The sequence below is a fragment of the Hyaena hyaena genome, unplaced genomic scaffold, assembly GCF_003009895.1.
Source record: "Hyaena hyaena isolate Hyena2069 unplaced genomic scaffold, ASM300989v1 scaffold_34, whole genome shotgun sequence".
NCBI lineage: Eukaryota > Metazoa > Chordata > Mammalia > Carnivora > Hyaenidae > Hyaena > Hyaena hyaena.
Genome location: NW_024080665.1, coordinates 4,531,548 through 4,548,319, shown reverse-complemented (window position 1 = coordinate 4,548,319; position 16,772 = coordinate 4,531,548). Strand labels below are relative to the sequence as shown.

The window sequence follows — 16,772 nt, the reverse complement described above, 5'->3', positions numbered from 1 at the left end:
TTTGACAAATGCATAGACAGGTGTAGCTCGAGCACCTATCAAGCTATAAAACATTACTACTATCCCAGAAAGTTTCTTCATGACCCTTTCCAGATGGCCACCCCCACTTTCCAGAGGCAAACACCATTCTAATTTTTCTCCCACCATAGGTTATTTTTGCCTGTTTTAGAATTTCCTATAAATGGAGTCTTACAGAATGTGCTCTTTTGTGTGAGGTTTCTTTCAACATAATACTTTGGACATCCATGTTGTAGATTGTATTTATAGTCCATTCTTTTTTATTGCTGAGTAGTATTCCATTGCATGAATGGAATGATACATGAATGTATCACATTTTTTAATCCATTCCCCTATGAACGGATACCTGGATTGTTTCCCCTTAGGGGCTATTATAAATAAATCCACTATGAAACTGTAGTGTGCTTTTTTAAAAAGTACTTTTATTTCTTCAAACTGTTTTAGGTTTACAGAAAAATTAACAAAATGTACAGAAAGTACCCATCTACTCCACACCCAATTTCCCCTGTTATTAAGATTTGACACTTGGGGCTCCTGGGTGGCTTAGTCGGTTGAGTGTCTGACTTTCGCTTAGGTCATGATCTCGCGGTTCGTGGGTTCGAGCCCCGCGTCGTGCTCTGTGCTGACTGCCAGCTCAGAGCCTGGAGCCTGTTTCAGCCTGTGACTCCCTCTCTCTCTGACCCTCCCCTGCTCGCGCTGTCTCTCTCTCTCTCTCTCTCCTAGAAATAAATAAAACATTAAAAAAATATTTAAAAAAAAAAAAGATTTGACACTCAATAGCTTTTTTAAGATCCCCTTCGGCTTAGTGTTTTTGGCTGATTGTTTAATGAATTGCTGTTTGGGAAGGCTGCAAATGCAATGCCACCAGTATATTACCTGCAACAGGAAATCACTTCTATCATCCCATTATTGATCCAGGATTTCTTTTGTCGATTAAGTTGGAATCATGAATGCCTAGTGGTTGATATGATAGGTGGTTGCTTAAGGAACGGTTCAGGGTCAGCCCCTTAGGTTCTTGGGTCTGCAGGTGTGGATCATAGGGCTTATGACTTCATCTGCACTAGCAAAAGATCACCCTACCACCGCGCTTCATGTCTTTTCCACTGCTCGTCTTTCCTCTCACCTCCGAAACATCCTCAACAAGGTTATAAGATTTTTTTCCCAAAGCACAGCTTATGACTGTAACAATTAGTATTTATATTGCCCTTGCCAGTTTATAAAGATCTTTAACATCCATTTCTTCTTTATTTCAATCTAGTAAGGTCTCTATTATACTCATAGAGGAAATACTAATGCTGAAAGAGATTAAATTACTTCTCCAGTCACACTGCTAGTGGTTAGAGTTTAGGATATAAGCCCAGCTCTGTCTTGCTCTTGAATCCTGATTTTTTTTTCTTTATACCATATTCTTCTCAAAAACCTGGGCCTTGACATCTCTTTTCAAGGCAAACCATTAGTAAATCATTTATGAACTTCTGTGATTGAGACTTCACCTACTTTTTCATTCTCATCTTTTCCTGGCTCTAGAAACAGTCACTTTATTGTTTCCTGAGCAGTTCATGATCATTGCTACCTCCATGCATGGGAGTTGTCTTCCCCTTTACATTCGGAATATTTTTTCTCCCATCCTTCATCTCTTGTTCTAAGAATTTGGGGGCATATATTTCATTCTGTAAGCCTCATCTTGAATATTATTACTTTCCCATGAAGCATCCCTTGATCACTGACTTCCCCCCACCATTGCTTTCCTACCACTGCCAATTCCCAGCTTGAGGTGCATCAGTCCCTATCTGTTCATCTATTAGACTTTGCGTGCCAGGCAGACCTATTCCATATTCTGATACAAAGATGATTAAAACATGATCCCTTGAAATTGTTTACAATCTATTAGGGGAATTAGACATGTACAGAAGTGATGATAATATAATGTAGGGATTAGAAATTGACCCAGCTATAGATTTATTGAGTTCCCACTGCATAAACAGCACAGATGCTCATTGTGTATTCAGAGAATTGTATTGAATAATAGATAAAATGTGTTTGGGCTAAGTAGGAATGACCTTGAGCATAAGCAAAGATGGTGGTTTACAGCTGTGGATAAAAAACAGAGGAGGGGGTGCACCTGGGTGGCTCAGTCAGTTAAGGTTAAGCGTCCTACTTTGGCTCAGGTCATGATCTCACAGTTCTTGGGTTCGAGCCCTGTGTTGGCCTCTGTGCTGACAGCTAGCTCAGAGCCTGGAGCCTGCTTCAGCTTCTGTATCTCCTTCTCTCTCTGACCCTCCCCAGCTCACGCTCGCTCGCTCGCTCTCTCTCTCTCTCTCTCTCTCCCTCCCCCTCTCTCTCTCTCTCTCAGAAATAAATAATGTATTAAAAAGAAAAACAGAGAAGGGGTCTCTACCCAAGAAATTTCTGTCCAGCTTCTCGTTAGTCTCCATCCCATAGAGGTTAGAACTATGTCTTCTTTGGACATATTTGAAGGTAGTAATGGAGTTCTGAGGTGACTTAAACATTTTCTATAATATTTCATCTATTCAACAAAAGTCACTGAGTTCTTAGTCTATGTTGTGTCTTTGAGAATATAAGGATGAACAAACTTTTACTCTCAAGAAGCTCAAGTAGCTCAGGGACGCTTGGGTGGCTCCGTCGGCTAAGCATCCGACTTCGGCTCAGGTCATGATCTCATGGTTTGTGGGTTCAAGCCCCGCATCGGGCTCTGTGCTGTCAGCTCAGGGCCTGGAGCCTGCTTTGGATTCTGTGTCTCCCCTCTCTCTGACCTTCCCCTGCTCACGCTGTCTCTATCTTTCTCTCAAAAATAAATAAAACATTAAAAAAAACCACTCATGTAGCTCAGAGCAAAATGTAGATATCTTCACAGACAAATAATAAAATAATCTGAATCTTTTGGAGATAAGAACTAATTTATTTTTTAAGTTTTTATTTAAATTCTAATTAACATACAGTGCAATATTAGTTTCAGGTATACATTACAGTGATTCAACACTTCCACACAACACCTGGTGCTAATCACAACAAATGATGGTCTGCATCACTTATTTAATCCATCCCCCTACCTCCTTCCCTCTGGTAACCATCAGATTGTTCTCTGTAGTTAAGAGTCTGTTTCTTGGTTTGCCTCTTTCTCTTCTCTGTTTTTCCCCACTCTGCTCATTTGCTTTGTTGGAACCAAAACTAATTTAAACTTAAAAAAAAATGAATTTAAAGTAACAATTTCTTTTCTTATAGGAGAGCCCTTCAAAGTGCTTTCATGACCATAATTTCAGTTACTTGCTCTTCATGTAGCCTTTTTGTAAGAACCCACAGAAAAAAATTAATACATATGTGATTCAATATAATTCACTACTCTTATTGACCTGTGACCACAATATGTCATTTCATTTTTTTTTTGTTTTTTTTTTTTTTTTTTTTTTTTTTACAAATAGTTTATTGTCAAATTAGTTTCTACATAACACTCAGTGCTCATCCCCAAAGTGCCCTCCTCCATGCCCATCCCCCCCTCCCCCCCACATCCATCAGTCCTCAGTTTTTGTCAGCATTCAAGAGTCTCTCATGGTTTGCCTCTCTCCCTTTCCCCCACCATTTCCGCCCTTCTTCTCCCGCTTGTTCCTCCGTCAAGTTCCTCCTAATCCTCCTATACGTGCAAACATATGATATTTGTCCTTCTCTGCCTGTCATTTCATTTTATAAGGAAAAACAAATAGAAAAACAAAATCCCCCTAAAGGTTTATCAACATGAACTTAAGTAATTTTCACATTTGGATGGTGTTCATGTATGCTAATCCTCCTCTGGTATCATGTTGTGATGATTTCAAATAAGACATTGATCTGAAAATGACACCTTCTCTACCTCACAAAGTTGGAAGTATCTTCCATAAAAAGTAATGAAGTTCTTTAGACACTGATACGGAATAAGCTCCAACGTATAATCTGAGTGGGAAAAGTGAGCCTTAGTTACACTGTACTATATGATCATTTGTATAAAAAAGGGGGAATATTATATTTACTGTCACATTCATTTCAAAATTTCTTTGAAATGAAACCCAAGAAACTTATAACAATGATTATTTCCACAAAGCAGAACAGGATGGGTAGGTTAGGGTGAAAGGAGACTTTTTTTTTTTTACTGATTGCTATTTTAGACCTCTTGATTCCTGAGCCACATTACTTCTTCACAAATACAGTGTTTAAAATAAAATGAGCAAAAATGGTTTGGGGATACTTGACTGTGAAATTTCATAAGAAGAGACTACTGTGAATGTTCCCTTTTATTCACAATGTTATCCATTTCATGTTTCTAGAAAAATCCACCTCTGAGTGTAATCTCTGCATCTTTTGACTTGACTGTTGACAAAGTAGTGGTTGTCAGGGTGTTGCTAAGTCATGTAAGATTCTTAGAAATCACACACCTCAGGTTGATACTAGTTTCTGTGGTCAGGAAAAAGGTACCTAAGAGTATATATAGATAAAGTTCTTAGAAACCTAGCCTTATAAACTTGCGGGGCTAGATGAACCAGAAGTTTATTCCAGGCTACCACTCGCTGTATGTTTCTATACCCTCTTGCCACACTCCTGCTTAGTGGTCATTATCACTCGTTGTTGCCCAATATTATTAATAGAGATGCTAGCAATATCAAAAGGGCCTCAACTTCATGATCTCTTTGCGATCCTGGAAGGATCACTGGACTAGAAGTCAGATTATTTGACTTCTAGCTTCAACTCTGCCCCTAATTCACTATGTGGTCTCAGGCAAATCACCTTCCCTCTCTGGGTCTCTGTTTCTTCATTTCTAAAGTTAGGGCATTAGACCATGCCAGGGAGGGCAGGTAGATATGTTGCATGGCAACTGCCAGTTCCCCCTCCTTGCCTGTGACAGACAGCACAGTTTAGGTTTCTTTATGAAGTCTCAGACTCCTTCTCAGAATGCACAGACTTCCAGACAACCAGAACCAAAAAGTGGAACTAGGATGGGACTCAGCAAGTGAGATGAAAGTCATTCGCTTCCAGCTCTGAGGTTCTCAAGCAGAAGCATGCTGGTGAGTGTTTAGCAACAGATTCTCAGGGAAAAAGAAAGAAGAAGAAGAAGATGCCCTGATTTGCAGCATCTGTCACTTTCCATGATATAAATAGTCCCACCATGGCTGATTTCCAGTTACTAAGGTGACATTAACTGGTTACAACCTTCCTGAAAATTTAGCAATCCACTTTCATGAGCTAATAGAAGCTGACTCTTGGGCTGTAAAATCAATGATTTTGGATTAACTGGTCACAGTCATAAGTGGAAAGAATAAAAAGAAATGAAAATTCTCCCTAGGGAATTTTATTCAGAGGCATTAATTCTTACCTTATATAGTCTTTTGGCTCTGGAAAAACATGAGTGTCATGAGACCTTGGGGAAATTATTTCACTTCCCTGAACCTCAGTTGCACTGTCTGTAAAATGGGACTGAGGATTCCTGTCTCACAGGATCATACTCAGTAATGAGAGACTGTATGTAAATCACTTAATACAGTGTCTAGAACATTATCTGACCTCTGAAATATTCCCCTCCCCTTATCAATGTGGGAGGCTGTTATGTTAGGTTGTGTCTTTATCTTTTCCAAACTCACAAAAGGCGAGCCATTGCTTTCCCTCCAACCCTTCTGTTTTTCTAACTAGACAGTCCCTTGACTCCTTTGACATTCCGTTTTCCTCTGTCCCCCCTGCTCAGTGTAATCTTCTGTCTGAACGGTATACAAATATTTAACCTTACTTATTCTAACATTCTATCTGTATTTATCTTCAGTCCTCTCTTGCTTATCCATGCTGCCAGAGATTATAGGCACCCTTGTGGGTAGGGACCAACCCTGTGTAAGTCTCTTGGATTATCCAAGAGTTATATAAGTGCTAATAGTACTCATCGATCAAACATATGTCAAGGCAGTTGCTAAAAGGATCCCCTCTCAAATGACTACCAGAGGAGGCTGCTAAAGATCCATCTAGAGTTTAGTTGACAGACACCGAGTATGTGCTCATGACCGAAAAAGAGCTGACAGCAGGTAGAAACAAATTCATAATTTAAGGACATATCCTTTTTTCTGCAAGTAGAGTACTTTTGAAAAGTTGTCCAAAAACAAAAGTTTAGCTAAAATATACATATAGTTGTCTCCCTCCTCCAGTATAATGTTTATAAAAAAGAGGTGTCAGAGGAGATGTGGTGTCATCTGTGTGCATCTAATTAGAACATCAATTCTCCCAACACTAAATACACATACTATATTCCAGACTCTGCTGGGGCCTGGAAGGAAAAAGATAGGAGACATGGTTGTGCCTGCAAGGAACTAGAGTCTTTTTTTTTTTTTTATGTTTATTTTTTTTTTGAGAGAGAGAATGGGGAAGGGGGAGGGGCAGACAGAGAGGGAGACACAGAATCTGAAGCAGGCTCCAGGATCTGAGCTGTCAGCACAGAGCCCAATGCAGGGCCCAAAATCACAAACCATGAGATCATGACCTGAGCCGAAGTCAGATACCCAACTGACTGAGCCACCCAGGTGCCTTGGAACTTAAAATCTTTAAGCAAGAGATGTCAGTCAACAAGTATAACATATGGTGGTGAGTACAGGCAGTCAGAGAGGCAGTACATGTAATGATTTCCATTAGCCTAGGACTGTGCCAAGGCATCCTGGAAGAAATGATGTGAGAAAACTCTCCCCTTTCTTTCTCTCTTATGAGAGAGCTGAGCTTAGTACTATGCTAGGCTCAATAAATCCTTGATACAAGTGTGATCTATCCACTCTCATTTTCTCATTTACCATCCCTGTATAATGATGGGTTTCCAAATCTGTATCTCCAGTCTACGTGTGCACTTGGAAGACCAAATCCTTGGCCTGCCGTACAGCCCCACAAGGATGCCTTGAAGACCCTCTGCTTCTAGATCTTTAACACTGAACTCCATGCCATCTACCCTGTCCCACATTTCCTTGTGCTCCAGGAAAAGTGCATTAGTAGATGTCACAGTTTGCTCAAGCCAGAAGCTTTGAAGTCATTTCAGCAGTCATTAAGAAGTTGATATTCTCTCTCTCTCCCTCTCCCTCCCTCCCTCCTTCTCTGTCTCTCTCTCTCTCTCTCTCTCTCTCATTACCTTCTGTCTTTCTCCCTCCATTGCCCCCCGCCCAGCCTACGCCACCATCATTTCTCACTGGGACTATAATAGCCTGTGGATATGCCTAACCCTAATCTTGCTCTTCTCCAACTTTCACACAACAGTCAGTGATCTTTCCAGAACATAAATCCAGTCACAGCACTCCCCTTTTAAAAACTCCAGTGCTTAGGATGGAGTCCAAATTCCTTAACTTCTTCTCACTGGCTTTTTCTGAGGCCTTGAATAAGGATAAGATTCCATTAGCACGCTATATTTCCCTTCATCAGAATATTTATCAAGCTTCATTATAATTGTTTCTTTTTTTAATTTAAATTGAAGGTAGTTAACATATAGTGGAGTATTGGTTTCAGGAGTAGAATTCAGTGATTCTACACCCAGTGCTCATCCTAATATAATTACTTGTTTCTTATTGATATCTCTGATAGATAGCAGGCTCTGAGATCAAGGACCATGTCTGTATTGTTTACTGCTATACCCTCAGCCCTTAGCATAGTGCCTGGTACCTGATAGAAAACCGAATGTGTGAACAAGTTCATTATTTTACGTGATTTTTAACTAATTATTTGTCATCCTGTAAAATGAATAGAAAGCCTTTAATGTAACACGTTGGTAAGTTTGGGTAGTCATGTAGTGAGTTTACTTATAGCAGAGGTTCTTTAAGTTGTATACTCAGGTGAGAGACTGCAGTTTCTGTCATTATATCTGGTTCTTTCAAGAGCCATAGAGATCAGCATTACAAAGCCTAAGGGAGAGTTAGAGAAGACACAAGAGGGAAAAAAAATGTGAAGAACAGAAACTTTACCACCTTTTTTTTCCTTCTAGTGCTATAATATGTATCTTCATGCATATATCATTTTCTTTCCTTTAAATCATTCCCTTAGTCACTTGCCAGAGATGAGAATTACTGGGTAAAAGGCGATGAACATTTTTAAGGCTCTTGAAATACTGCCAAATTGTTTCCCAAACACATCATATCAACAAATAGCTTTGAGCAATGGACAAGGGTGTCTGCTTAATAACACTCTTACCACCACTGGGAAATGTCATTAAAATCTCTTTTACTAGTTGAATAGCAGGGGGACAGGGTCTTCCCAATTCCTTTTATTCAGCGTTTGGTCTTCTCAATCGGATTCTTCACACAGCTCCTTCTGAAGGAGCATCCTGCCCCTCCAAGACTTGTTCAGAGGCTGTGGGGCTCACCACCTCAGCAGCGTCTGGAGCATAGCATCTGCCTTGTGCCCCCGGCTGGGGGAGGGACTGGCGGGGAGAGAAGCAGCGATGGAGGGAAAACATAACACAGACCACACCATTGTTAGGGGATGAGGTTGCTGGGATAATGCTGTTAGAAGGGATGAAAAGAACGATTCTCCATTCTTGATTGTTGTGATTTCCAAGGATGAGCCAACAGCTCCAGCACGGGAAGGGATGGGTCTTTACTGCAGCCAGATGCTCCTTTTTCCAGTGCTGCCTTCCATTATTTCTGGAGAGAAGGGGTGGGGGTAGCCTAGCAGCTGAAACAGATTAACTTTTATGCCAGTTTCCTCCCTTTGAGTGATTGCCCTGGACCTGGGGACATTCAGAATTAGTCAGAAACTGTTTAGAAATAAGAACATGGTTCAAGGTCCATGGTGTATAAGAGCCAACCTTCTAGAGTTTGTGCAGCATTTCTGCCTTTATGCGAGCTGCATGAAGCAAATAGAGCTTTCTTTCCTCTCTTTCCCCACTGCCTTCGTTCAAGCCCTCATCCTGTTTTGTCTGAGCCACAGCAATAGCTTCCTGTTTCCCTTAATCTAGCCTCCATACACTGTTACCAAAGTGATATTTCGACCATGCACATCAGATCTTGTCACTCCAGTTTCAACTGTCAGTGCTTCCCCACTACTGTCAGGATAAAAGTCACGCTCCTTTTCCCAGCTTTCTGGGCATTTAGCAACCAGCACCCAAACTGCCTTTCCAGACCGGCTCTCACCTTCCCTGTAGACTGTGCTCTGCATAGTAGATGCATTCTCTGCAAGGTGCTCCCTGGTGTTCATCTCCTGCCCTACTTGCCCTTCTGCCTGTCGTATCTGAGTGACTCCTTCCAGGTCCTCGCATCTCTCCTCAAAAAGCAAGCCCCCTCAATCATCATTACGGCCATGGATTTTTCCTGGGTTTTCCTTAGCAGGGGAATCCCTTGTTCCTATCTCCCTGTAGTAACACTTACCATGCACATCATGATCTCTGCATTTGTTTGTCCCGAATCAGGAACTGTCGCCTTCCTTTTCTGTACTGGTATTTGTGAATCCCCAGACCCTGCCACAATATTTTGCATATAATAAATGCTCAGAAGTGTGTCCTTTCCTTCTTTTCTGCTAGCCTATTTTTAATCTCTCTTTGACATTCAATGTATGTTATTTTTAAAGTTGAAATGGTATATAATGTAGTTTCATCCTTTTTTTCCTCTTTTTTTAAAGCCCAGTGAGGGAAGGAATTCACTCTGGGATGCACAGCCTGGTTCAGTGGCAGAACTGGGGAGGTCTAATGGTTGGGGCTGAGTTCCTTAGGTGAATTGCAAAGAACCTTGTAATAAAGGATTATGTCAGGGGAAAGGAACGAACTAATGGGGTTCATTGCTAAGGGTATTTTTTGTTTTTTGGGTGTTTTTTTTTTTTTTTTGCTGAGGGTTTCATATATGTTACTTTATTTTTTATTTTTGGAAACCCACTCTTTTTTTTAAATTGTAAAATACACGTAACATAAAATTTACCATCTTGATCATTGTTAAGTGTACCCTCCATTGGCATTACGTGTATTCACATGGTCGTATAGCCACAGTCACCATCCACCTCCAGAACACTTTTTATCTTAAAGAACTAAAACTCTGCACACTTAACAATAACTCCCTATTCCTTCATCCTCCAGCCCCTGGCAGCCACCATTCTACTTTTCTGTGTCTTATGTTTTTAACTACCCTGGGTGCTTGATGCAGGTAGAATCAGACAGGACTTTTATTTTACTAAGTATATAGTCCTCAAGGCTCATCCATGTTGTTGCTTGTGTCAGACTCTCCCTCCTTTTTAAGGCTCAATACATTCCATCGTATGTATAGACTGCATTTTGTTTCTCCATTCATCTGTCCATGGACACTGAGTTTTCCACATTTTGGCTCTTGTAAATAATGCCACTAACACCTGTTTAAGATCCTGCTTTCCGTTCTTTTTAGTATATACTCAGAAGTGGAATTGCAAAGTCCTGTAGTAATTCTATTTTAAATTTTGGCGGGAACTACCACAATGTTTTCTGTAGCAACTGCACCATTTTACATACCCAACGACAGTGCACAAAGGTTCTGATTTCTCCATATCCTCAAAAGCACTTGATAGTTTCTGGGTTGTTGGTTTTTGGTTTTTTTTTTTTATAATAATAGCTATTTTTGTTGGCATTTCTGTAACGATTAGTAACATTTGGCATTTTTGTGTGCACCATTTGTGTATCATCTTTGAAGAAATGTCTATTCAAACCCTTTGCCCATTTTTAAATCAGATTGTTTTTCTTATAGTTGAGTTGTAGAAGTTCTTTATATATCCTGGTTATTAACCCCTTATCAGATAAATGATTTGCAGATATGTTCTCCCATTCCTTGGGTTGTCCTTTCACTCCCTTGTGTCCTAAGATTCACAAGAGTGTTCAATTTTGACGTAGTCCAATTTATTTTTTTCTTTTGTTGTCTGTGCTTTTGGTGTCGTGTCCAAGAAATCATTACCAAATTCCCTATCATGAAGATTTGCCTCTTTTTATCTAAGAGTTTTATAGTTTTAGGTTTTACGTTTAAGTCTTTGATCCATTTTAGTTCATTTTTATGCATGATATAAAGGTCCAGTTTCATTCCTCTGCACGTGAATATGCAGTTTTCCAAGCACCATTTGTTGGAAAGATCCACGTGGCCTCATTTTATATGCATGCTAATCCTGGGATGTGTTAGAACTCTTTTATGGATGAGAAAAGAGAAGTTAAACTATCCCTGAGGACGCACTAAAACCAGCCTCCTTTGTAACCTTGGCCTGCCAAAGGCACAGAAGAAGGGGGAAAACCCCATTTATGATACAAGGCTAGAAGAAGAGGGGAATGGTGAGAAAAGAGGAAAAAACTGCAGCCATCCCTGAACAGAACTATGTAGTGTGTTTAGAGTTCGCTTGAGAGCCTCTCCCATTCTGCCCGTTTTCTCTCCTCTATCCTCTGTCTGTGCTTCTCTGATCCTGCCTCTTTTGGAATTCTTTTAAGAGAGTCATTTAAAGCTTTCCCACAGTCTGTCCCCAACCTGTTTTCTCAGCCTTAACTGCTCTTTCTCCCTTCCTGCAACAGTCAACCTGTACTTGAGCTGCTTCAGCAATAGGTCCTACCTTGACACACCATTGTCATTTTATTCACGCTGCTTTTAGTGCATCTCATTATGATTATATTCATATTTGTATTGATAGCATATAGTCATTTATAATTATTGTGAATGTGTGATCATTCAGGATATGCAATATAGTCTTAGGGATTTTAAAAGATCAGGTGACATGGTTTTTGTCTATCAGTGACTATGGTCTAGCTGGGAGAAGACAAGATACTTTTACGTGCACTTTGCATTTTACTACTCTATATACATGTAGTCCTTGCAACATTCAGTGAATGGCAGGAAGGATTGGTTTTATCTCCGTTTTCTTTATAGGATACTAAAGAACAGCAAAGTTGGAGGGTTTGGCTGATGTCACATAGGTAGAAGATTAAGGTGGAACTTGAAGCTAAGTGACTAACTTATATCACTTTGGGAAAAAGGCTTGAAGTACAATCACAATGCTTTTGCCTTGGATTGTTGGGAGTATTAATAGCCGCTCCTGATTTACATGTGAGTCCTGTGTAAAGCACCTCATGTGATTCCTGTCTGACTCAGGCGCTCCGCGAATGCTTCCTTTACTTCTCCTTCCTGGCCCAGTGCTTTTATGAGTGAATTACATAGGACTTAATACTTCTAAGTCAAGAGACTAAAGAATAACCCAGTTAGGAATAGAGCACAGAACTTTCTCATATTTTTCAGGCAGTGAATTCTTTTCACTTGCTCTTTCTGCAGTCTTTCTTGTGTTCTGTTCAAGACTTTTTTTTGTGGTAGGTAGATTTACATCGGAAGGATTACTAAGGCGTAGTTGAGGCTGATCTGTACTGATGCCTTATTTTCAGTTTGTAGAGGCCCCAGGGCAGTCGTATGACAAATGGTACTGTGTAAATTAAGATGCAACTAAGGGTCTCTTCAGTGTTTCTTGAATTAGTTTATTATGTGTGGTAATTTGCTCCTAGAGGCTTTTGTTGTTATTTGTTGTAGTGACTGTGGCAGTAATGAGCCTGCTCCCAGCATAGCTTGGCACGTGCCGCATAGACAGTTTATTTGCATTTGGCAGGACTCCATGGTGTACCCTGAACAAATGAATCAGCCTTTTGGGGGGCTGGGGAAACTGAATCATAGGGAGACTGTGAGTCTTGCTCATGATCCCCAATGATTCTGAGAAGGGGGAATACCAGAGAGTTCTGTGTTATGTTACTAACTGGGTTATTCCTTAGCCCATGGAGTATCAGGTCCCATGTAATTCACCCATAAAAGCACAGAACCAGGAAGGAGAAGTAAAGGAAGCATTCACGGAGTGCCTGAGTCAGACAGGAATCACATGAAGTGCTTTACACAGAACTCACATGTAAAACAGGAGTGGCTAATAATAGTTCAACAATCCAGGATTCTGATCCAGTCTCCGGACGGTCTGCTCTATTGTAGTAAACACTTTATCTGGCAGCTGCCCTGATCTAAACCATTTGAATAACACACAAAAAAAAAAAAGCTGGGGGAAAAGAACCTTGAGAGTGGTCTCAGAGCCAACACACTAAAGCTTGTACACACTGATTGTCACAACCAACCTTGTAAGATAAACAGAGAAGGTAATAATTCTTCATGAGTCAGTGAGGTCATGGAACTTGCCAGGGTCACACAGTGAATAGCAGACCTAGAATTGAACCCAGGTTTTCTGATAGATCACCACTCAAGATTCTCTAAGATTTAACATGAAATGGTGTTATCACAATTTTGTATTTGCAAGTCTGGTGCCTATCTCCCTTGTTGAGTCTTCATAAGTCAGACCAGGAAATTTGCAGAAATTCCTGGCTGAGAAATGTAAGGCAGGTCTGAGTTTAAGAGAGGAAGCCTTGGTTTGCAAGAAGACTCTGGAAGATAGAGTCAGAAGTCCTTGCTTTGCCACTTCTTAGTTTTCTATCTACTGTTAAGTTACTTAGCTTCTTCACGCCTCAATTTCTTCATCTTTAAAATGAGATAATCTAGTAACTATTTGTAGGATAGCTGTAAAGATGAAATGAGTTAATATATGTAAAGTACTCAGAATATGAGTTAATATCTGAGCCTGGGTGGCTCAGTCAGTTAAGCGTCCGACTTTGGCTCAGGTCATGATCTCTCAGTTAGTGAGTTCGAGCCTCTAGTTGGGCTCTGTGCTGATAGCTCAGAGCCTAGAGCCTGCTGTCCATTCTGTGTCTCCCTCTCTCTCTGCCTTTTCCCCAGCTCGTGCATGTGTGTGCTCTCACACTCTCTCTCACTCTCACTCTCTCTCTCTCTCAAAAAATAAATAACATTGAAAAAATGTTTTAATAAAAAATATATGTAAAGCACTTAGTTCAGTGCCTTGCACACAGTAAATGTATTTAGCTTTTATTATTAGGGTAAATACTACACAGTTTGTAAAAACTACAAAAAGTAATCTCCCTCTTTCTTTCTCTGTACTTTCTTATTGAAGAATTTTGGGGAAATAATTTATCCATTCTTCAGCTTCCTTCTCTGCCTGTTCATCCTCCTCCTTCCCCTTCTCCCCCTCCCCCTCTTCTTTCATGATATAGCCTGGCTCAGAGCTTACAGTAAATATCAGGGGCATTCAGTTGATCGCAGCATCCATTTGGTTCAGGGCACCTCATATAATGTTCTGCCTTGTGAGATAGGCATGGAAGAAGAATTGTGCCTAGGCTTCAAACTGGGAAGGAGGTTGGTTTTCTTACTCACTTACAGCAAGGCATGACGCTGATTTCCATCAGTCAGTCCAGAACTGGATGGCATTGTTTGTTAGATAGAATCATGTCAGTAAGACTTTCCTCTAACTTTCCCCTGGTGTCTCCCACCCCATCTCAGGACCGCCAGGTGTCTGACCTCCCCCTGAGATGGCCTGCCTGAACTTGTAGTAAGTATGTCTCTCAGGGCCCACTACCCCCTGTTTGATTTCCACTTCTCCCTCCCTCCACCCACCTCAAGCTTCCTGGGTGTCTGGTTACTCTGCCCAACTAATTGCATCTTAGGTATTTGTGGAAAGAATTAATGAATAAATATATTGAGGCATTACAGAAGCATTATAAGAAGCAGTACCAAGTCAGTAACATCTTCCACCTGGTCCACGGCATGGCACAAAAGCAATGGCTCCATGAAAATTTGTTGAGTAAACTATTACTTTGGGTGCAAAATGCATTTACTCTCCTAACCATGTGTTTGAACCCTAGTTTGAATACCACTTCCTTTGTAAAACTGTTCTCATATCAAATATAAATTCTCCCACTTTTCTACTCTAAGAGAACTTTATAGGAAAGTTTATGTATGTAGAGTTTATATTATATTCTTTATTTGGGGAAAGAAAAAACTAAGCTTTCACATCTAATTCTCACAAGAACTGTGTCAGGATCATCATCTTCATTTCATAGCTGAAGACACAGAGGCTTAAGTGATAAGAAAGACCCAAAGTTTAGCAAAGCTGACCCCAGAACTTACTTTCAGCTGTTAAAATATTTCTGTTGGAATATATTCTTCAGGTGAATGTGTAGTTTTATTTCATTGTGGTCATGTTTTATTTTCATCACTAGAATGGAAGCCCCTTTTAATCTAAGGACTGTCTCTGTCTCATATTGTTGCTTCTGCTTTCCAGAGCTTCACACATAATAAGTATTTGAAGGTGAAGTGTCGATTTTAACAAGACTCTTCAATGCTGCAATCAAAGGGGTGACCAATGGCAGAATTTCATAGAAAATCAGTGCAGAGAGAAAGTTTTAGGGAAAAGACAAACTTCTTTCCCTGTGTAGAGCTCCCTTTTTAAGATGGACTTCTTAACTTTTTAAGATGGACTGTAGAGCATAACCCTCTGCGTCTTCTTTCTGATAGTTTATACCTCGCCTGTGGATTGTACCACTGCATAGAGCCTTCACCCTTTCTCATACCTGAAGCCGCAGCTCTGACACATGGCATAGACTCAAGAGAGCAGTTACGGTCTAACACTACCAGTCCTGGGCCAAGGTCCTCCAGGGCTGACTGAGACTCATCACTATTAATATCTGAGTTTCTATTAATACTCTCTTCTCACTGTGAGCTGATTTAAAGCTTCTGTTCTCTAAGCTATTCTTAACTCAGTGTTCTTGGGCCTGGGCCTGGTTCCCAGTTGTAGATCCTAACTCTCCATTTTGGTTTTTTTGTTTGTTTGTTTGCACAAATAATAGGAACTCTGCCCCTGTTGATCCTCAGAGGAGAGATGGGGCTCTGTTGGAATTTTGGGTGGGACAATTATTTGTTATACAGAACTTTCCATGTACTATTTGAGGTTAGTATCCTGTCCCCTATCTTAAAATGCCTATAGTGGTCCCCAGGCACTATAAGCACACACACATTTCCAAACCCTTGGAGAGTGGGCAGTTCTGCTACTGGTTGAAAGCCACTCTCACCAGACACCTATTTATGCCACCTTGATTCTTGTTGACTTAAGTCCCTATCCAGGGATTGGGAATATTCCTCTCTACATTTTGAGAAAAGGTTTTCAGCCTCTACAGAACTGCTGTCTTTGTGGAGAGGCAATTTAAGGCTCTGAAATAGGATCTCCTCAGGGACTGGGATCCTGGGACCAGTTGAATGTCACTGTTACTCAGTCAAGACAGGTTTTAATCACACGGGCTGGGGAGCAGTAGGTAAGGAATGAGGAGTTAGCTGTTAGTGAGTATAGGGTTTCTTTCGGGTGGAAGATAAGTAGGGTGGAATTAGGTGGTGATGATGGTTGAACAACCTTCTGAATATACTAAAAGCCTCTGAAAAAGCCACTCTAAAGAGCCAACTTTATGGTGTGTGAATCAGATCTTAATTTTTTAAAATGCATGAGTCTGCTCTTCTTAGTATCTCCCCCACCTATCACCCAGTTTCTCAAGCTTGTAACATAAAACATCTTACAGTCAGTTTTGACACTTGCCTTTCCCTTTGTTTCCATTTCTAATGGGTCTCTAGGACCTAACTTCTAAGTCATTCTTAATCCCCGTTTTCTCTGTCTGTTCCTGTTACCAAGGACCCCACTCAAACTCTCTTCCCTTCCCTGTACTTTTGTGACCGCCTCACTCTCTTTTCCTGTCTCTAGATTCTGCCTACACTCGTCATCCTTTAAGGACACTTCTGCAACATTTTATTGTAGTATACACATATAAAACTGTGTAAAACATACATTACAGTAATGCAACTTCTAGTATTACTGCCACTCAGGTCAAAAAAAATTGACAGCACCTCAGAAACCCCTGT

General features: G+C 40.6%; 1 protein-coding gene across 1 annotated transcript in view; it reads left to right on the top strand.

Moving 5' to 3' along the window:
• GAB2 (GRB2 associated binding protein 2) overlaps window positions 1-16,772 on the top strand; it is a 180,376-nt gene that overhangs the window by 79,460 nt on the left and 84,144 nt on the right. The window lies entirely within an intron of this gene.